General features: G+C 45.2%; 1 protein-coding gene and 1 long non-coding RNA gene across 4 annotated transcripts in view; one reads left to right on the forward strand and one right to left on the reverse strand.

Moving 5' to 3' along the window:
- Window positions 1-1,129, reverse strand: part of LOC106726547 — a 5,614-nt gene extending 4,485 nt beyond the window's left edge. Inside the window, exon 1 of the long non-coding RNA XR_001362614.1 lies at window positions 133-1,129. This is a non-coding gene — a long non-coding RNA (uncharacterized LOC106726547). The remainder of the gene's footprint in view (window positions 1-132) is intronic.
- A 7,493-nt stretch (window positions 1,130-8,622) lies between these two features.
- The window catches only part of TBCEL (tubulin folding cofactor E-like), a 75,368-nt gene continuing 66,048 nt past the window's right edge, over window positions 8,623-17,942 (forward strand). Inside the window, exons 1-2 of one of the 3 annotated variants that reach the window (XM_014541842.1) lie at window positions 8,623-8,636; window positions 9,445-9,448. The gene's annotated coding sequence lies outside the window, so the exon portion shown is untranslated. Of the gene's footprint in view, window positions 8,637-9,444; window positions 9,449-9,959; window positions 9,970-15,581; window positions 15,721-17,942 lie in introns of those variants that run through there. The other 2 variants (XM_014541835.1, XM_005857106.2) reach the window with 2 other exon arrangements.

A 17,942-nucleotide genomic window follows, 5' to 3' on the forward strand; every position in this document is an offset into this window, starting at 1 on the left:
GTCGGCCCTGGTGAGGCCGAGAGGGTGCCCGCTGCTCCTGGGGCAGGGGTGCTGGGAGCGCAGATGAGAAAGTGGGTGGCCGCCGGGCTGCCGACTTCAGGGAGGAAGGAGGGCTCCGCTCTGGTTGCTCACCTGCCGGGAGGCTGCAGGCCCCGCCGAGGCTGCTGGGGGAGTGAGTGCTCTTGCGAGTGGAGCCAGGCGCGTCCGGCTCCTCCTTCGCGCTGCCAGGAGCTCCCTTTGGCTTCCAGGAGTCATGCTGAGCGGAGATTTTGTGTAGCAGCTGAGGACTGTGGAAAGCATCCAGCCCTGGGTCCCGAGCCATCAGACCTAGATCTCTGGAGTAGGAGCTTTCAAACTTCTTTTTTTAAAACCATGCTCCTAGAGAGAAGTACATTTAGTATCACGATCCAGTACATACCTACGTATGAATGAAAAGTTCCACAAAGCAGTGTTTATCCTTGATGCAGTCCAATAATTTCTATTACATTTCATTCCCTTTAATTAAAAATGCTAAATTCACTAAATCGATTTATGGGTCCCAAATTGCAGTTTGAAAAATCCTGTCTCCAAGGCACATTTCTTTGGCTTCAATTACTGCCCTGTATTGTCTGCTGCTAGCGAGCAAGGATGGTTACCTGACTTGGATCCTGAGGGTGTTGGGGAGGGACCACCCAGGTGTAGTTGACTGCTTCATTTGTTTAAATATATATCATGTAGCATATTTGACTGCTGTTTTGTACCATAATCTTAATCATTGATGTCTTAATTTGATTGATCATTTGATGAAATAAGCATGTTCTTTAATTTTCTCTATCCTTTGCTGTGTCTGAGAAATAGGAGAGGTCTAGTTTCATTGAGTTGACTTATCCCTACAACATAGTAAGGTAATTTTATTTTAATGTTACAGTGCTGTAAGCATACACTGATTTCCTTTTCTGCTATTTAAAGAAATATCAAGCTGAATAATTAATATATTGAACTAGAGCCTCAGTGCATGGAATTCATGCACTGGGGAGGGGGACATCCCTCAGCCCGGCCTGCACCCTCTCACAGTCCAGGACCCCTCAGGGGATGTCCACCTGCTGGCTAAGGCCCGATCCCCGGGACCTGCTTGCTTCTTACCACTTGTCTCACTGCTCCTTAGCAGCAGGCTCCTTACTGCTCAGCTGCTCCTTAGAGCTGCCGTGGAAGCGGGAGAGACTCCCAGCACTGCTGCTGTGCTTTCCAGTCATGAGCCCGGCTTCTGGTTGAGTGGCACTCCCCCTGTGGGAGCACACTGACCACCAGAGGGCAGCTCCTGTGTTGAGTGTCTGCCCCTGGTGGTCAGTGTGCATCATAGCAACTGGTCATTCCGCTCTTCGGTAGATTTGCATATTAGCCTTTTATTATATAGGATACTTCTACATAATTGAATGTATATGGTTTTGGTATATATTTTAAACTTAAGTATAACTTTGAATCAGGTAACATCATTATCCCCCCCCCCCCAGGAAAATGTTGTTTTTATCTGTTTATAAATCAGTGAGGCCCTTATATGATAGTATTGTAACAAACATTAAAGAGTGTTGGTGACCAAGTGAGAAGCCTGCATGTGTTGCTCTGTTTAAAGTTCTTTTAAAAGTTGTCACACAGCCTATTGCTACAGAATGTTGAGTGTCAAATGATGTTACCTGATTTCAGTAGGTCAATTTATAGGGCATATATTTAAGACCAGTTTAATGGTGTTAATTTTTGTTGAGGATGCCTCCATATTATTTGGAACATGGAAAGCAAAGGCACAGCCATCAGGGAAGAATTGCTCAAATTAAACTTAATCAGTGGGGCCACATTAGATGCCTTAAGAAAGATGCTTATCATCTTTAAACTTTGTATGTTGTAAAATATATCTTTCTTAACTACTTATTGACTATATCTTGGTTATTGATGAGCGAACTGTGTGTTGTCATGTACTAGTCATCCTTTAAATTATCTTTTAATCAGATAAATAGTTGTTTTAAAATATTTAGCTCTAAAACATTTTTTTTTTTATGGTAAGTATTTGAAACATGAAGGAAGATTCTCATTAATTTTTTTTTTCTGGGAATTTCAATAAACAGTTGTGGAGAATTTACCCTGGTGAATGTGTGTACTTTTTTATAGTTTTCATTTCTTTTGAACCTCAGACTTCTAAATGATCTTTTCCCCTTCTAATTTTTGCTTCTAAACTGGTGAGTTTGGAAATTCAAATCTTACATTGTTAGAACTTTATGTAAAATAAGATTGTATAGCTCTGAGTACTGTTCTTTATACATAACTAGAGGACCAGTGCACAAAAATTTGTGCACTCGGGGGGGGGGGCCCCTCAGCCCGGCCTATGCCCTCTTGCAGTCTGGGACCCTTCGGAGGATGTCCACCTGCTGGCTGAGGCCCGCTCCCCGGGGGATCGGGCCCAAGCTGGCAGTCAGACATTCCTCTGGTAGCCCGGCAGCCCTTGGATGTCCACTTACCAGCAGGGAGCAGACCTAAGCTGCAGTCGGACATTCTTAGTGCTGCTGAGGAGGCGGGAGAGGCTCCCGCCACCACTGCTGTGCTGGCAGCCATCAGCCTGGCTTGAGGCTGAGCAGAGCTCCCCCTGTGGGAGCAGCCTGACCACTAGGGGACAGCTCCTGCATTGAGCATCTGCCCCCTGGTGGTCAGTGTATGTCATAGTGAACAGTCATTCCCAGTCGTTCTGCTGTTAAGGTCATTTTGCATATTACCCTTTTATTATATAGGATAGAGGCCTGGTGCACGGGTAGGGGCCAGCTGGTTTGCCCTGAAGGGTGTCCCGGATCAGGGTGGGGGTCCCGCTGGGGTGCCTGGCCAGCCTGGGTGAGGGGCTGATGGCTGTTTGCAGGCTGGTCAAGCCCCCCCAGTGGGGACCCTCACCCCATGGAGGTTTGGCCAGCCTGGATGAGGGGCTGATGGCTGTTTTCAGGCTGGCCACACCCCCTTCAGGGTGGGGGTCCCCACTGGAGTGCCTGGCCAGCCTGGGTGAAGGGCTGATGGCTGTTTGCAGGCTGGTCACACCCCCTTCAGGTGCGGGGGTCCCCAATGGGGTGCCTGGCCAGCCTGGGTGAGGGGCTGATGGCTGTTTTCAGGCTGGCCATATCCCCTTTAGGGTGGGGGGTCCCCACTGGGGTGCCTGGCCAGTCTGGGTGAAGGGCTGAGGACCGTTTTCAGGCTGGCCAAGCCCCCCCGGCGACAGAAGCTCCCAGCTTCTCCTTTTTTCTTTTTATTCTGGGATTTATTTACCTTCTATAATTGAAACTTTGTAGCCTTGAGTGGAGCTCAGAGCCGGCCAGGGTGGGCGGGAAGCTTGGCTTTCTCCATCACTGGGGCAACCAAGCCTCCTCCTTGCTCCAGCTCCGTGGCTGCCGGCCGCCATCTTGGTTGGGTTAATTTGCATATAATCACTCTGATTGGCTGGTGGGCATGGCTTAAGGCATAGCGAAGGTACGGTCAATTTGCATGTTTGCCTTTTATTAGTGTAGATATGTATATATGTATAATATATAAATTACTAATATTTTTTAGTATCTAAACTATGCGATATGTATTTTGGCTACTCCGAGGCCTATTTATTGACCTCTTAATCATGGGCTGCTTTTTGAATAAATGAACTCTACATATTTTGAGCCTCATCAGCTGTAATAAGAAAAAGTTCTTAAAAGCTAATATGAATCTGACAGTGATACAAGTTGTACTTAAGGGGTGAAGAAATCATTTAGCTGTAATTGTTGCCTTTGCCCTACATGCAATTAAGCATTAAAAGTTACCATTCCTCCTGTTTTTAACTTTTTCACGATCCTGTTTTGACTCTTACTTCTTTGAGATTAGAATGTAAACAGTCTAACTGCTCCCATTGTCTTATTCTAGGTCTGCATGATCTTGCATAGCTTCAGAGAATGTTGTTGTCCTTTATCATTTCCTTCCTCAAAGCCATTAGCAGCATCCCAGTGAGGGCACTGTATAGGTTGACATTGAGGTCATTCCACAGCCTCTACTCTTCTTCTGACATGTTTTCCATTCTGAAATGCAAATCCTCTATTTTTGCTAAGTGGTTTACTCATTGTACCTTGCTTTATATATAACACTAGAGGGCTGGTGCATGAAATTTGTGCACTGTGGGGGGGTGTCCCTCAGCCCAGCCTGAACTCTCTCCAATCTGGGACCCCTTGGGGGATGTCCGACTGCCGGTTTAGGTCTGAACCGGCAGTCGGACATCCCTCTCACAGTCTGGGACTGCTGGCTCCTAACTGCTCGCTTGCCTGCCTGATTGCCCCTAAACGCTTCCGCCTGCCGGCCTGATTGCCCCCAACTGCCCTCCCCTGCCGGCCCGGTCACCCCCAACTCCCCTCCCCTGCAGGCCTGGTCCCCCACAACTGCCCTCCCCTGCTGGCCCGGTCGCCCCTAATTGCCTTCCCCTGCAGGCCTCTTTCCCCCACAACTGCCCTCCCCTGCCGGCCTAGTTGCCCCCAACTTCCCTCCCCTGCTGGCCCAGTCAGCCCTAACTGCCCTCCCCTGATGGCCTGGTCGCCCCTAACTGCCCTCCCCTGCTTGCCATCTTGTGGCGGCCATTTTGTGCGAGGGTGTGATGGCAATTTGCATATTACCTCTATTATATAGGATTATTCCTGAAAGTCTGCAGGAAATGTCTTTTCTTTCCTCATGAAAACCTACTTACTTTTATTTCGTAACTAATGACTCTTCTTTCTTGACGTCTCTCTTTTCTGTACTGTCTGCACTGCTTTTCTTGAATTGCTTTGTATTGTTTGTGTACCTTGTTTTTACCCTTTTAGATTGTAAACTCATAGTAGACAGGAAGCTCAGATATCTTTGAATCTCTAGGACACCTAGCACAGGGTTTATGAGAGCTTGGTTCCTGGATCATGTGACTCAGAATTAACTGCATTTATGGTTAAATTGTAGCTCTCTGAAAATTGTGCCCTAGACTTACTGAATCAAATTCTAGGTATGTGACTTGCAATTCTTCCGTTCAGTAAAATTTGAGCATCACTGACCTAGCATATACTTTAAGGTACAGTAGGTACATTCATATAAATTTTCTTTCAAGTGATATCAATGAACTGAGCAGCCAGTAGGCTGGCTTACTCTTTTAGGGCTTTGGAGTCAGGCAGCCTAGATTTGAATCCTGTCTCACTAGCCCTCTATAATAATAAAAGCATAATATGTTAATTAGACCAGACATCCTTCTGGACGAAGCCGCAGCAGCAGGCAGAGGTAGAGGCAGCCGCTGTGGAGGTGGAGGTGGAGAACCTTGCATGAATTTCGTGCATGAAGCCTCTAGTCTGACTATAAATTTCTGCCTTAGTTTTCCAATCTGTTAAATGGGATTAATAATAGTACCTTTCATCAGGATGTTGTATAATTGAACATATGTAAAACAACATAATACAAGACACACAATAAAACTCAAAAGATTGTATCTGTTTTTAAAAGGATGATCAGCCTGCAATGGTCATTGAAGTAATGAAAAGTGAGACTAGGTTCCATGTCAATCATTGTTAATTGCTCTTGGTTATCAGATAGTGTTTTAAGTCATAGAGGTGTTTTGCTTTAGGATTTTGGTATCAAATTAGCATGTCAGTTTTTTTCCTCTTCATCGCCCCATTGCCTGAAGGATAAAATGCAAACTTTTCAACAGAGAGCTGCCCCTCAGCACCTGGCCCTGCCAGCCATCTTCCTCTCCAGCCCTCTTCCCACACACTCCGTGGCAGCGACGCCACATTTCTCACTGACACGTATTTGGGCCTTTCCATGTGCTGTACTCTAGGGAAAGATGTGGCTCTCTGCTAAGACTCATCCTTCGTGAGGAGAGTCACTCCGTGGTATTCTCAAAGGGCTTTGTACATTCTTTGTATCACCTTTGTGTACATCTGTCTTCTTGTGGAGGGAAAAGGATTTTGTCCTAGAATATGTTCCCAGTACATTTTAAATAATTATTCCACCTCTGTTAGAGGTGGGAGATGTTTAGTTGTAATTTGACTCAGATAAGCTTTCCCGTGTGTTTGGAGTTTTCTTCTCTCAGCTTTCATCATAACTACTATTATTGACTACTTACCACATGACAGGCACAGCTAGATGTTTTAAAAACTTTAATCTTCACTATGACTCTATGAAATAACTATTAATAGCTCCATTTTACAAGTGAGGAAATAGGCATAGAGAGGTAAGAAACTTGCTCAAATTTCAATGTTGATTCATAATTGAACTCGGGCCAAACTGAAGCTCACGCTCTTAATCATAGTATTCTTCTAAGAACAGGAGATTTAGGCCTGACCAGTTCGCTCAATGGTTAGAGTGTCACCCTGCACACCAAAGGATCACAGGTTCCATTCCCAGTCAAGGGCATATACCTGGGTTGCAGGTTGGATCCCCAGCCCTAGTCTAGGTGCATGGGGGAGGCAACCAATCCATGTTTCTCTTTCTCTTCCCCTCACTCCCTTCCTCTCTCTAAAAATCAGTGGAAAAATATCCCTGGGTGAGGATCAACACCAAAAAGAGATTAGGAGATGAAGCAGATGACAGGCTGCTGGAGCTCAGGGCTGTGCCTGTGTGAAGCCTGGGCTGACTGGGATCTGTTATTGGTACTTTAGAGACAGAGTATTTAAACTAAAACTCTTCTTAGATTAATGCTTTTCCAGTGGTTTTCAATAGTCCCTTTCCATCCTGTCATACTCCTGATTGGAATACTTGATTTTCATTTCATTGCCAGAAGATATTCATGTTTATTCTCAGTAAAATTCACTTTTTCATTCATCCAACGAGTATTTGTTGCCATGTGGCAGACACTGTTCCCTGTAACACTGGACCAGACTGATGGCTCCTGCTTTTGTGGCTTCGCTTCTGGGGGAGAGGGACCTAGAACCAAGACAAAGAGAAGTGCTGTAACAAAATGAAAGAGGGTGAGATGATGAGTGATGGAAAGTAGCAGTGGTGCTGTTTTTGATGGGGTCCTCAGAGGCAGCCTGGTGAGAAGACAGCCTTTCTGTTTAAATTTGAGGCTTAACGCTGAGATGAAGCCAGCAAAGCCAAGAGCCAGGGAAAGGGCACGCATCCCTGTGAACCCACTGAGAGGCGGGCGTCACCCGATAGGCGAGGGAAAGAGTGGAAGAAGTAGGGTGAGAGAGGTAGAGAACAGATTAAATGAAGTCCTGAAGACTGTGATAAAGAGCTTGCGTTTTTTCCTAAGTGTGAAGGGAAGCCATTGGAGAGTTTCAAGGACATGATTGGACTTAAATTTTGAGAAGATCACTTGGCTGCTTTGTGGAGAATGAATTGTGCAGTCCTGAGTGAGAGGCTGATGGAGGCTTGGACCAGAAAAAGTGATGAAGATGGAGAGAATTGGGGTGTTTAGAGGTAGTTGATGGGTCTTGCTGATTAATTACATGGGGTGTGAGAGGAAGACAAATCGAATATGACTGACGATAGGGACTGGTGGAGGAGGAGCAGGTTTGAGGAGGGAAGTAAGAGTTCTGTTTGCCCCTGATTACACATCCCCACCCTCCAAAGATACCATAATCTGAATTTTGTGCTTCTTATTCTCTGACTTTTCTTTATAGTTTTTACCACATGTATGTGGCCCTACACAATATGATGATTAATTTTCTATGGGTTTGAAATTTTAATAAGTGGGATTATGTTGCACTTTTCCCTTGTGATTATTTTATTCATTCTCCAGGAAGCAGTCCTGGGGAACTGTCAATTGTTAATTTCCATCCTGTGTAACTTCATCTTCTGAACATAACACCATTATCCAACTGCCTATTATTGGATGCAAGACCCTTTTTGTTTTCCACCAGGACTTTGTAATTTCAAAACACACTGTTGTGGACATTTTTTGCTTTTCTCCTGGTCACCCGAGAAGAATTGCTGTGTCACAGGGAGTGTGCGTCTAACTTCACTGGACAGTGATCACTTGTTCTGCAAGGTGTTTGTGTTCCCACCAGCAGTGGAGGAGTCCCTATTCTTCCACATTTTCTCCAGCACTTGGTGTTGTCAGAGTTTTTAAATTTTGCTGATTTATATAAAATGGTATTTCATTGAGAGTTTAATTTTTTATATTGGAATATTATTGAATTTGAACATCTTTCATACATATTTATTAATCATTCAAATTTTATCTTCTGTTAAATACTTGTTCATGTCTTTTGTCCATTCTTCTGTTGGGTTAGTTGCCTTTTTCGTACTGTTTTCAGGAGTTCTCTATATTAGTTACATGTGTTGTGAGTATCTTTTTCCAGTTGCCTTTTTAAGGGTTTAATGTCTTTTTCATGATCTAAAGTTTTTCATTTTCTGGTCAATTTTTTCTTTATGAGTTCCTTTTGTGTTTTGTTTATGAAATATTTTCCTATATCAAGATCTTAAAGCTCTTCTATTAGAAAAATGTAACTATTTTCTTCTTATAAGGATAAAATTTGCCTTTCACATTTTATCTGGGGTTGAGTTTTTCTAAGTTGTGAGGTGAGGATTAACTTTGATTTTCCCCACATTGATAGTCACTGTCTTGAGACCAGTTATTGAGTAGTTTAGCCTTTTGCTGTGAATCTCTATGCCACTTCTTGCCGTATTACAGCCACCTGTGTCTGCCCTGCCTTTTCTGTTTCATTGATCTGTGCCCCACTGGCTCCCACCCCCCACCTCATGCTTTTTTAACATGTACAGTCCATGCTTGTGATGTTTGTTATTCATGGTACATATGTAAAGTTGCCACAAATACTGAATTAGTGAATCTGGAACCATTGCTCCCAGGGGAAATACACAGTTAGGTTCCTGCCAGCCTTTGGTCACAACGTTTTCATCAACTGATCAATACAAACCTGGTTCTTTATGTGTTTCGGGTTAAAGTAAACATCTTGTTCGATATATATTGTTAATTGTTAACTTTGAATTTATAGTGAGCGGCATTATAGTTCATGCCAAAATAAATTTAATATGTATTTTCTGTATGAGGCTCATCACAACCTTCTTACACGTAGGAACACTAGATGACACTTTAGCACTACATTTGGGGCCATTTTCAATAGTGAAATCACTTCAGAAAACGCACAGAAATATGGAAAACATGGCACTGAAAGATCGTGGAAAGGACACTGTGTACAGGCTGAGACGACAAGGCGGAGTGCCATCTTGTTCTACCTCAGCTGGAGCACACGTCGGGCTACTCATATTTTTTGTTGCTTTGGGAGTATTTGCAAATGTTCCAAGTTTTGAATAAAAATGCTCCAAATATTGCTTTTTGGATTGCCACGGATGCTAGTGCGCAGGTGGCTCTGCAGGTGAGGGACTTCCTGTTAATGAGGTTCGCCTTTACTATGAAATCTTGGCAGCAGGGGGAGGGGGGAGGGGAGTTTTTCAGAAAACCATTAATTTTAGCATTTCCCTTCCCATTCATGTTTACACACACCTTTACAATATTTTATTTTCAAAGAGCAGTTTAATGCAATGAATCTCTCAAATACTATGTTCTTATTGACAGATGCCATTATCTTAAAAAAGAGACTCCTTTTTTGTGAATAATTTGTGATGTTTGTAATCATGATATTGATACCTAGTTCATAGCTAAATGAGCTAAGAATTTTAGGAAAGAATTGCAACTCTTAAAATCTTGAAAACAGGTCTAAATTATTAATCCCTTATTCTGATTTCTGAGGATCATATTATCTCATAGATACTGTTAATAACTTAAGACAGTGGTTCTCAACCTTCCTAATGCTGCGACCCTTTGATATCGTTCCTCATGTTGTGGTGACCCCCAACCATAAAATTATTTTCGTTGCTACTTCATAACTAATTTTGCTACTGTTATGAATCGTAATGTAAATATCTGATATGCAGGATGTATTTTCATTGTTACAAATTGAACATAATTAAAGCATAGTGCTTAATCACAAAAACAATATGTAATTATATATGTGTCTTCCGATGGTCTTAGGCAACCCCTGTGAAAGGGTCGTTCGACCCCCCAAAGGGGTCACGACCCACAGGTTGGCGACCCACAGGTTGAGAACCACTGACTTAAGGTATAAGTTTTGGAAAGGCAAGTGCCTTTTGGAGGTTGTAATTTAAATGTTAACTCTATAGTTCCTCATGAATTAGTGACATTTCTCCATGTGAACATTAGTAAAGGAGTCCAAGAAAAAATAAAGATCATAAATCAAATTTCCCATGAAATGCATTTATTGAGACTAATTTATCCCTTACTCACTGTTTGAAAGCCTTCAGTGAATTGCTGGTGTTAATTTGATGAGTGTGCTGAGAGTAAGAACCAGAAATTTTGGACTTGACCTATGTTTGTTTTTTACATATTATATATTTTATTCATTAATTTTTTAAAATATTTTCTATTGTGGTAAAATATATATAACAAAATATATCATTTTTTTTAAAAAAAGATTTTTATTGATTTTTAGAGAAAAGGAGAGAGAGAGAGAGAGAGAGAGAAATGTTAATGTGAGAGTGACACATCAATCAGCTGCCTCCTACATGCCCCCTACCAGGGATGGAGCCCATAATCTGGGCATGTGCCCTGATTGGGAATGGAACTGGCGACCTTTCAGCGTGTGGGATGACACCCAGCCAACTGAGCCACAATGGCCAGAGTTCATTTTTATCATGTTTAAGTGTAGTGTTCAGTGGTATCAAGTACATTCACATTGTTGTACAATCATCACCACCATCTATCTTCTTTAGGATTTTTTCATATTCCCAGACTGAAACTCTGTATCCATTAATCCATAACTCCCTATTCCCCACTCTTCCCGGCCCATAATTCTACTTTCTGTCTCTATGAATTTGATTACTGTATGATTAACTTATATTAGCTATATAGCTCATATAAGTTAATCATACAGTAATTGTCCTTTTGTGTCTGGCTTATTTCTTTTAAGTGTCTTCAAGATTCATCCATGTGTTAGCATGTATCAGAATTTCCTTCCTTTTCAAAGCTGAATAATATTCCATCATATTTACATAGAACATTTTGTTTATTCATTCATATGTCCATAGATATTTGAGTTGTTTCCATCTTTTGGCTATCTATACTAATAAAAGGGTAATATGCTAATTAGAACGAACATTTTCCAGACGTCCTTCCAGACAAAGCCACGGGGGCGGGGGGTGAGGCAGAAGCTGTTAGGGGCGATCAGGCCAGCAGGGGAGAGCAGTTAGGGGCGTTCAGGCTGGCAGGGGAGCAGTTAGGGGCTATCAGGCTGGCAGGCAGAGGTGGTTAGGGGCGATCAGGCAGGCAGGCAGAGTGGTTAGGGGTGATCAGGCAGGCAGGCAGGTGAGCGATTAGGAGCCAGCTGTCCTGGATTGGAGAGGGTGCAGGCTGGGCTGAGGGTCTCCCCCATGCATGAATTTCATGCACCAGCCTTTTATATATCTATAATAATAAAAGTGTAATATGCTAATTAGACTGGACGACCTTCCGGACAAAGCCAGGGCTGCGAGGGAAGCCGGGTCCTGGGTGTCAGAGGGAAGCCAGTGCCAGCAGCTGGGGGAAGGAAGGCCTATTCTTACACGAATTTCGTGCATCAGGCCTCTAGTATATATATATAAGCCTAAGCAACCATTAGGACTGAACGACCGGAACAACTGGTCGCTATGATGCATAGACCACTAGGGGGCAGATGCTCAACGCAGGAACTGCCCCCTGGTGGTCATTGCGCTCCTATAGCAGGAGCACTGCTCAGCCAGAAACCAGGCTCACGGCTGGCGAGCACAACTGAGGCGGTGGGAGCCTCTCCTACCTCCGCGGCAGCGCTACCAAGTGGCGGCAGCGGCAGGTGCAGTGGGGCTGGGAAGAGTGGCAGTGGAGCTGTGCTTGGCCCCGGCTGGGGCTCCTCCCCGGCTGCCTGCCTCTTTGGCACTGCTACACCCCTCAGGGGGATTTCGGACTGCTGGGGATTGGGCCAAAATTGGCAGTCCAACATCCCCCGGGGGGTCCCAGATTGTGAGAGGGCACAGGCCAGGCTGAGGGACCCCACCCATTTACAAATCTGTGCACCAGGCCTCTAGTTGTGAATAATGCTGTTACGAACACTGGTGTACAAATATCTACTCAAGTCACTGCTTTCAATTCTTTTGGTATATACCCAGAAGTGGGATTGCTGGATCATATGGTAATTCTATGTTTAATTTTTTGAGGATCTGCCATTCTGTTTTCCATAGCAGCTACACCATTTTATATTCTCACCAGCAATGCACATATATTAATCTGTAGTTACTAAAGTATCTATTGTTTTGAAGTATGACATAAATTACTAATTCTTGCATATGAAATACACTAGAGGCCTGGTGCATGAAATTTGTGCACAGGTGCAGTCCCTAGGCCTGGCTGGCAATCAAACTGTGAGTGTCTGGCATGGAAGGGCAGGTTCTAGCTGACCTCTGGGCCCTGGGCAGCACCTGGGCCCCTGGGCCCCCGTGCGCCCCCCTCCACCTGAGTCACGGCACCCGAGTCCCCACGCGGAGATGCAGTAAGCACGGCCAGATACCACGGGGTGCAGCATGGACCTCTGGACCGCCCAGTGGTGTCTCACGGAAGCCGGGCATGCAGCACTCTCTCTCCCAGCCGGCATCATATACCGGCTCCTGCGCAACCCATGGGGAGTCCGACCAGCCCCTGTGGTCCTGGCGGCTGCAGCCCTGCTCACCTGGAAGAGGCCTTGCAGGTGCGGGGCGGGCTCCTTGCAGGCACCCAGCACCTGAGCATGGGGGCTTCCCCGGAGTGTGAGCCCTGGCATCCTGAGGGTAGGTAGGGGGAATGAGAGCAAGCTCGGTGGACAGCCCGCATTCTAACTGCACCTCTGTCCCTGTCACCCACACCCCAGGTAGCCGGTGAGAGGTTACAGCCCCCCGCTCGGGCACTGCGGGTCACTGCCACCCACCCCCAGTTCCCCATCCCAGCCTGGGGCCCAGTCTCGATCGGGCGATCAGGGCCTGCCGGTCTCTGGTCGCTGTCTGCAGGGCGATTGGTCGGAGCTGGGCCTCCTGCCTGTCTTCCTCAGCACCTGGGAGCCAAGTGGCAGCCCCACCTCGCGCTGCCACCACTGGTCGCCGTCTGCCGGGTGATTGGGCCCCCACTTGCACCCACCTTGGCCTGGCACTGCCTGCTCACCTGTTCCATCATCCCGCTGCGGTCCTGCTCTCGTAGGGGCCCATTGGGGCTGGCAGCACCTCCACCGCTGCCAGCGCCGCCTCACTGACACTTGCCATGTTTCATGCAGCCCCCTGGTGGTCAGTGAACATCATAGCGAGTGGTTGAACTCTCGGTCGAGGGGATAATTTGCATATTAGGCTTTTATTATATAGGAGGATGATATGGATACCAAAATCAAATATTCAGTATTAAAACAATTGTGGCTGTAGGTTTTGCAAAAGAATTTAGCTTGATAGCAGGTATTTCTGACTCTGTTATGGATTTATTGCTCAGTCATGTCATCTTTATTTTTGGAATCTTTATGGAGTGGTAGACATAAGTATATGCTTATTGGTAGATATGAAACAGTTTTGTTCATAAATACTCTGATCTCAGAGTTTACTAATAAACCTGTCTTTAATATTTTATAAAATTTACTTGATATGCACAATCAGAATTGATTAGAAAACTCAATGGTTAGCACATTTACTGAGTGCCAGTTTAGTGCAAAGTTCCAGTCCACGATCATGCAGAGAAGCATTATGGTCCTTACCCTCAAGAACTGTTCAGTCTACGACACAAACATAAACGTGAAAATCACATCATTACGCACGAGTGGTATAGTGCAAAGTAGAAGTATATGGGACACAAAGGAAAGATTCCATGCCAATATGTGATTGGCTAGTTGCTTACTGAATATTTTAGGCAATAGATACCATGGACTCAGCTCAAGGGAAACCGATGATTATGGCAGGAGGTATCTGAAAAATGAGCTAGGCACTGAAGGATCCATAAAATTTAGATAGGTCGAGAGGACAGGGGAAGAGCTTCCAGCTAGGAAGGAATGATATTATAAATGTCAGGCATTTTTACTGTCTGAATCATTAATTGGCATTAATTAGCATAGACCTGGGACCAAAAACAATTAGATTGAATCTATTTAACAAAAATTGCTAGTCCCCCAGCCCTACATTACTGCTACCATGCTCCCTGAGTGGTGATGGTAGGAGTAGTAGGAGTAGCAGTAGAAGTAATAGTAATAAGCTTGTATTTATTAAGTGCCTTCTATGTGCCAGGCACTGTGGTAAACACTTTTTACCCATATTGTCACTATCTCAGCACCCTGTGCCCCCTTTTATGGATAAGGCAATAATGAAGACCCAAGAGAACTGAAGAAGCTTGCCCACAGTCACACATAGTAGAGACAGTCATGATTATATCAGGCAACCAGCACTTCTGTTACCACCAGGCAATGCTACCATAGGCCATGCTATAGCAGCACTAAATGTGGAAAAGACTAGTGACTTTTTAAAAATATTTTTATTGCTTTCAGAAGGAAGGGAGAGGGAGAGAGAGAGAGAGAGAGAGAGAGAGAGAAACATCAGTGATGAGAGAGAATCATTGATCTGCTGCCACCTGCATGCCCCCCACTGGGGATCGAGCCTGCAACCCAGGCATGTGCCCTGACTGGGAATTGAATTGTGACCTCCTGGTTCAGAGGTCGATGCTCAACCACTAAGTCATGCGGGCTGGGCAGGATTAGTGAACTTTTTAATGACCTGTAAACTTTCGTAAACTCTGTGTGGCTGATGTTTAACGTTCCGGCAATACCTGGTTATGAACCAGAATGGTTGTAAACTCCTCTAGAACACCAGTTTCCAACTGGGGTGCGTAATCATTCTTAAAACATGCAGTAGCTGACTATTTAGTCAGGGACACTGACCTCTTTCCCCTTAGATTGTCAAGTAAAACAATGACAACAGCCATACAACCATAGCTGTCCACTGTGACTGAGTAAAAATTATACCTATTTTTTGTCAGATTGGCAAAAAAATATAATGTGCTGTAAAATATTAATAATTAGGTTATATGTGTCATGAGATGAGAAAGTTGAAAAGCACTTGTCTAGAAGGCCTTATTTTAACTTAATAGCTTCTGTTGCTGCTCAGGAGTAGAGACAATGGGCACAATCTGTCCTGTAAGCAGCTGAGTAACGAATGACCTTAAACTTGTGTATTCACCACTGAGATAGCATGCACATAGTTTTCTTTGGATGAAAATGAATCCATTCAAGAAACGAACATTCATTGCTCTTTTGACAGGAAGAAGTTATGAGTATTTTTTCCCTTCTGGTGACTAAACCATTCAGTATTGCTGCTTAGTTTTGTGATTCAATTTGATGTAGTTACAAGAGGTATTTGGGGTGTAGTGGTTTTCATATATTTTAATAAGTTGTATTTCTATGATTTTTGTGTGATGCCACATATTGTTGACAGGAAATACTTGTTTTTTAGTAAAGACAGCATGACTCAATAGATTAGAGTCCAGAAAGTCTGACTCAGCATGCTGTTTGGGCCACAGAAACCTGAGCAGTCACCTCAGTCTCAGAGCCTGGAAACAGAGATAAGTGTCAGTTTGTCTGTTTCAGAGGCTGGCTGTGGAAAATTGCTGGGCTTTAATTGTTAATCTCAGTGTGGGGCACTTGGCTTTTGGGGAACATGAATTTGAGAGTAAATGTATCTACTCCTGAATTTTGAGTAAGTACAACAAGCTTTGAGATTTTCCCAAATTGAGTCCGGGCGGGTAGAAAGGGTGCGTGTGCCAATTTGTGAAGGAGCTGGGAGGTGCAGTAAGGTTGGGGCTCTTCCTTGGATGCTGTTGAATTAAAGGGTGTAGTGAATGTTAAACTGTTTTTGTTGTTCTTGCTGAAAGTTTTTGGAAAGTGTTTTTCTATATTTAGACCACAGCAAGCAGGTCAGTCATATTTGCAAATGTGCAGTTGTAAATGAGAAAACTTTCTCTTTTTTCAATATCAAATATGCCTCATGTGCATTGTAGTTGTTTAATAGAAAATACATACAGGTCTGAGGCTGTAATCCCTGATAAGAGTCACAGCTTTAGACGTCTTTGGACTAAAGAGTTTGAGTTAGGTATTTTAACATCTGGTACTGTTAGAGTCAGTGCAGTGAGAAGCAGGAGGGTAATAGCAGTGACTCACCAACAGCATCATTCAAGGACTAAGCGGGAGTCTGAATTCTCATTTCACTTGGCAATGTTGGAGTTTTAAAAAAAATATTCTATCTTGCAAAGTTGATGTGCTACTTTGTTGCACTTAAATGTGGTTTAGTATACAGTTGAGAAAGACTAAAAAACAGGGTGGTTCATAGCAGGTTATGAAATGGTGTGTCATGATAATGGATTTATCAGCTACACTCAAGTTTTGCACTTGGAATGCGTAAATTTGTGAATTGGTGGACTATAATTCTATAGAATAGTTCTGAAAGTTTATTAGAACTTATTTTCCTTTCTTTTCATCTCAAGAAGGTATCCACTTAAGTATCTACACTAATAAAAGAGAAACATGGTAATTGGCGTACGACCGCTACCCTTTTCATTGGCTAATCAGTGAGTATATGCAAATTAACTGTCAGCCAAGATGGCGGCCGGCAGCCAGGCACTGAAGCGAGCAGGGAGGCTTGCTTGCTGCAGACTCCAACGTTCCCCGCCTAACTTGCCAGCCTCTCAGTTGCAACTCTAAGCAACTATATACTATGTTGCAAATAAGAAGCTAAACAAAACCCCAGAAAAGGGCTTCCATTCAGCCGGGCTCGGACCGCAACATTGTATCTATGTTTTCAGCAGCAAGGCCCCAGAGCTAAAGCTGGCCCAAAAAAAAAAAAAAAAAAAGAGAAGAAAACAAGGAGCGGTTGGAAGCTTCAGTCACTCGCCAGCCGGAAAACAGCCCTCAGCCCCTCACCCAGACTGGCCAGGCACCCCAGTGGGGACCCACACCCTGAAGAGTGTGTGACCAGCTGAAAACAGCCCTCAGCCCCTCACCCAGACTGGCCAGGCACCCCAGTGGGGACCCACACCCTGAAGAGTGTGTGACCAGCTGAAAACAGCCCTCAGCCCCTCACCCAGACTGGCCAGGCACCCCAGTGGGGACCCACACCCTGAAGAGTGTGTGACCAGCTGAAAACAGCCCTCAGCCCCTCACCCAGACTGACCAGGCACCCCAGTGGGGACCCCCACCCTGATCCAGGACACCCTTCAGGGCAAACCAGCCAGCCCCTACCCATGCACCAGGCCTCTATCCTATATAGTAAAAGGGTAATATGCCTCCCAGCACCGGGATCAGCGGAGCAGCGAGGCTCCCGGCACCGGGATCAGCGTGACAGGGGGCAGCGCCCAAACCCCCTGATCGCCCTGCGGCTCTGTGTGATACAGGGGGCTGCGCCCAAACCCCATGATCGCCCTGTGGCTCTGTGAGTGACAGGGGGCGGGGCCACAACCTCCCTATCCGCCCTACTCTGTTCGTGACAGGGGAAGGCACCCCAACCCCCTGATCAGCCCTCCTCTGTGCCTGATAGGGGGGAGCTCCCCAATCCCCTGATTGCCCTGCGGCTCTGTGTGTGACAGGGGGCAGCGCCCAAACCCCCTGATCGCCCTGTGGCTCTGTGAGTGACAGGGGGCGGGGCCACAACCTCCCTATCCGCCCTACTCTGTTCGTGACAGGGGAAGGCACCCCAACCCCCTGATCAGCCCTCCTCTGTGCCTGATAGGGGGGAGCTCCCCAATCCCCTGATTGCCCTGCGGCTCTGTGTGTGACAGGGGGCGGGGCCACAACCTCCCTATCCGCCCTACTCTGTTCGTGACAGGGGAAGGCACCCCAACCCCCTGATCAGCCCTCCTCTGTGCCTGATAGGGGGGAGCTCCCCAATCCCCTGATTGCCCTGCGGCTCTGTGTTTGACAGGGGGG

This window comes from Myotis brandtii, unplaced genomic scaffold (assembly GCF_000412655.1).
Source record: "Myotis brandtii unplaced genomic scaffold, ASM41265v1 scaffold1074, whole genome shotgun sequence".
Taxonomy (NCBI): domain Eukaryota; kingdom Metazoa; phylum Chordata; class Mammalia; order Chiroptera; family Vespertilionidae; genus Myotis; species Myotis brandtii.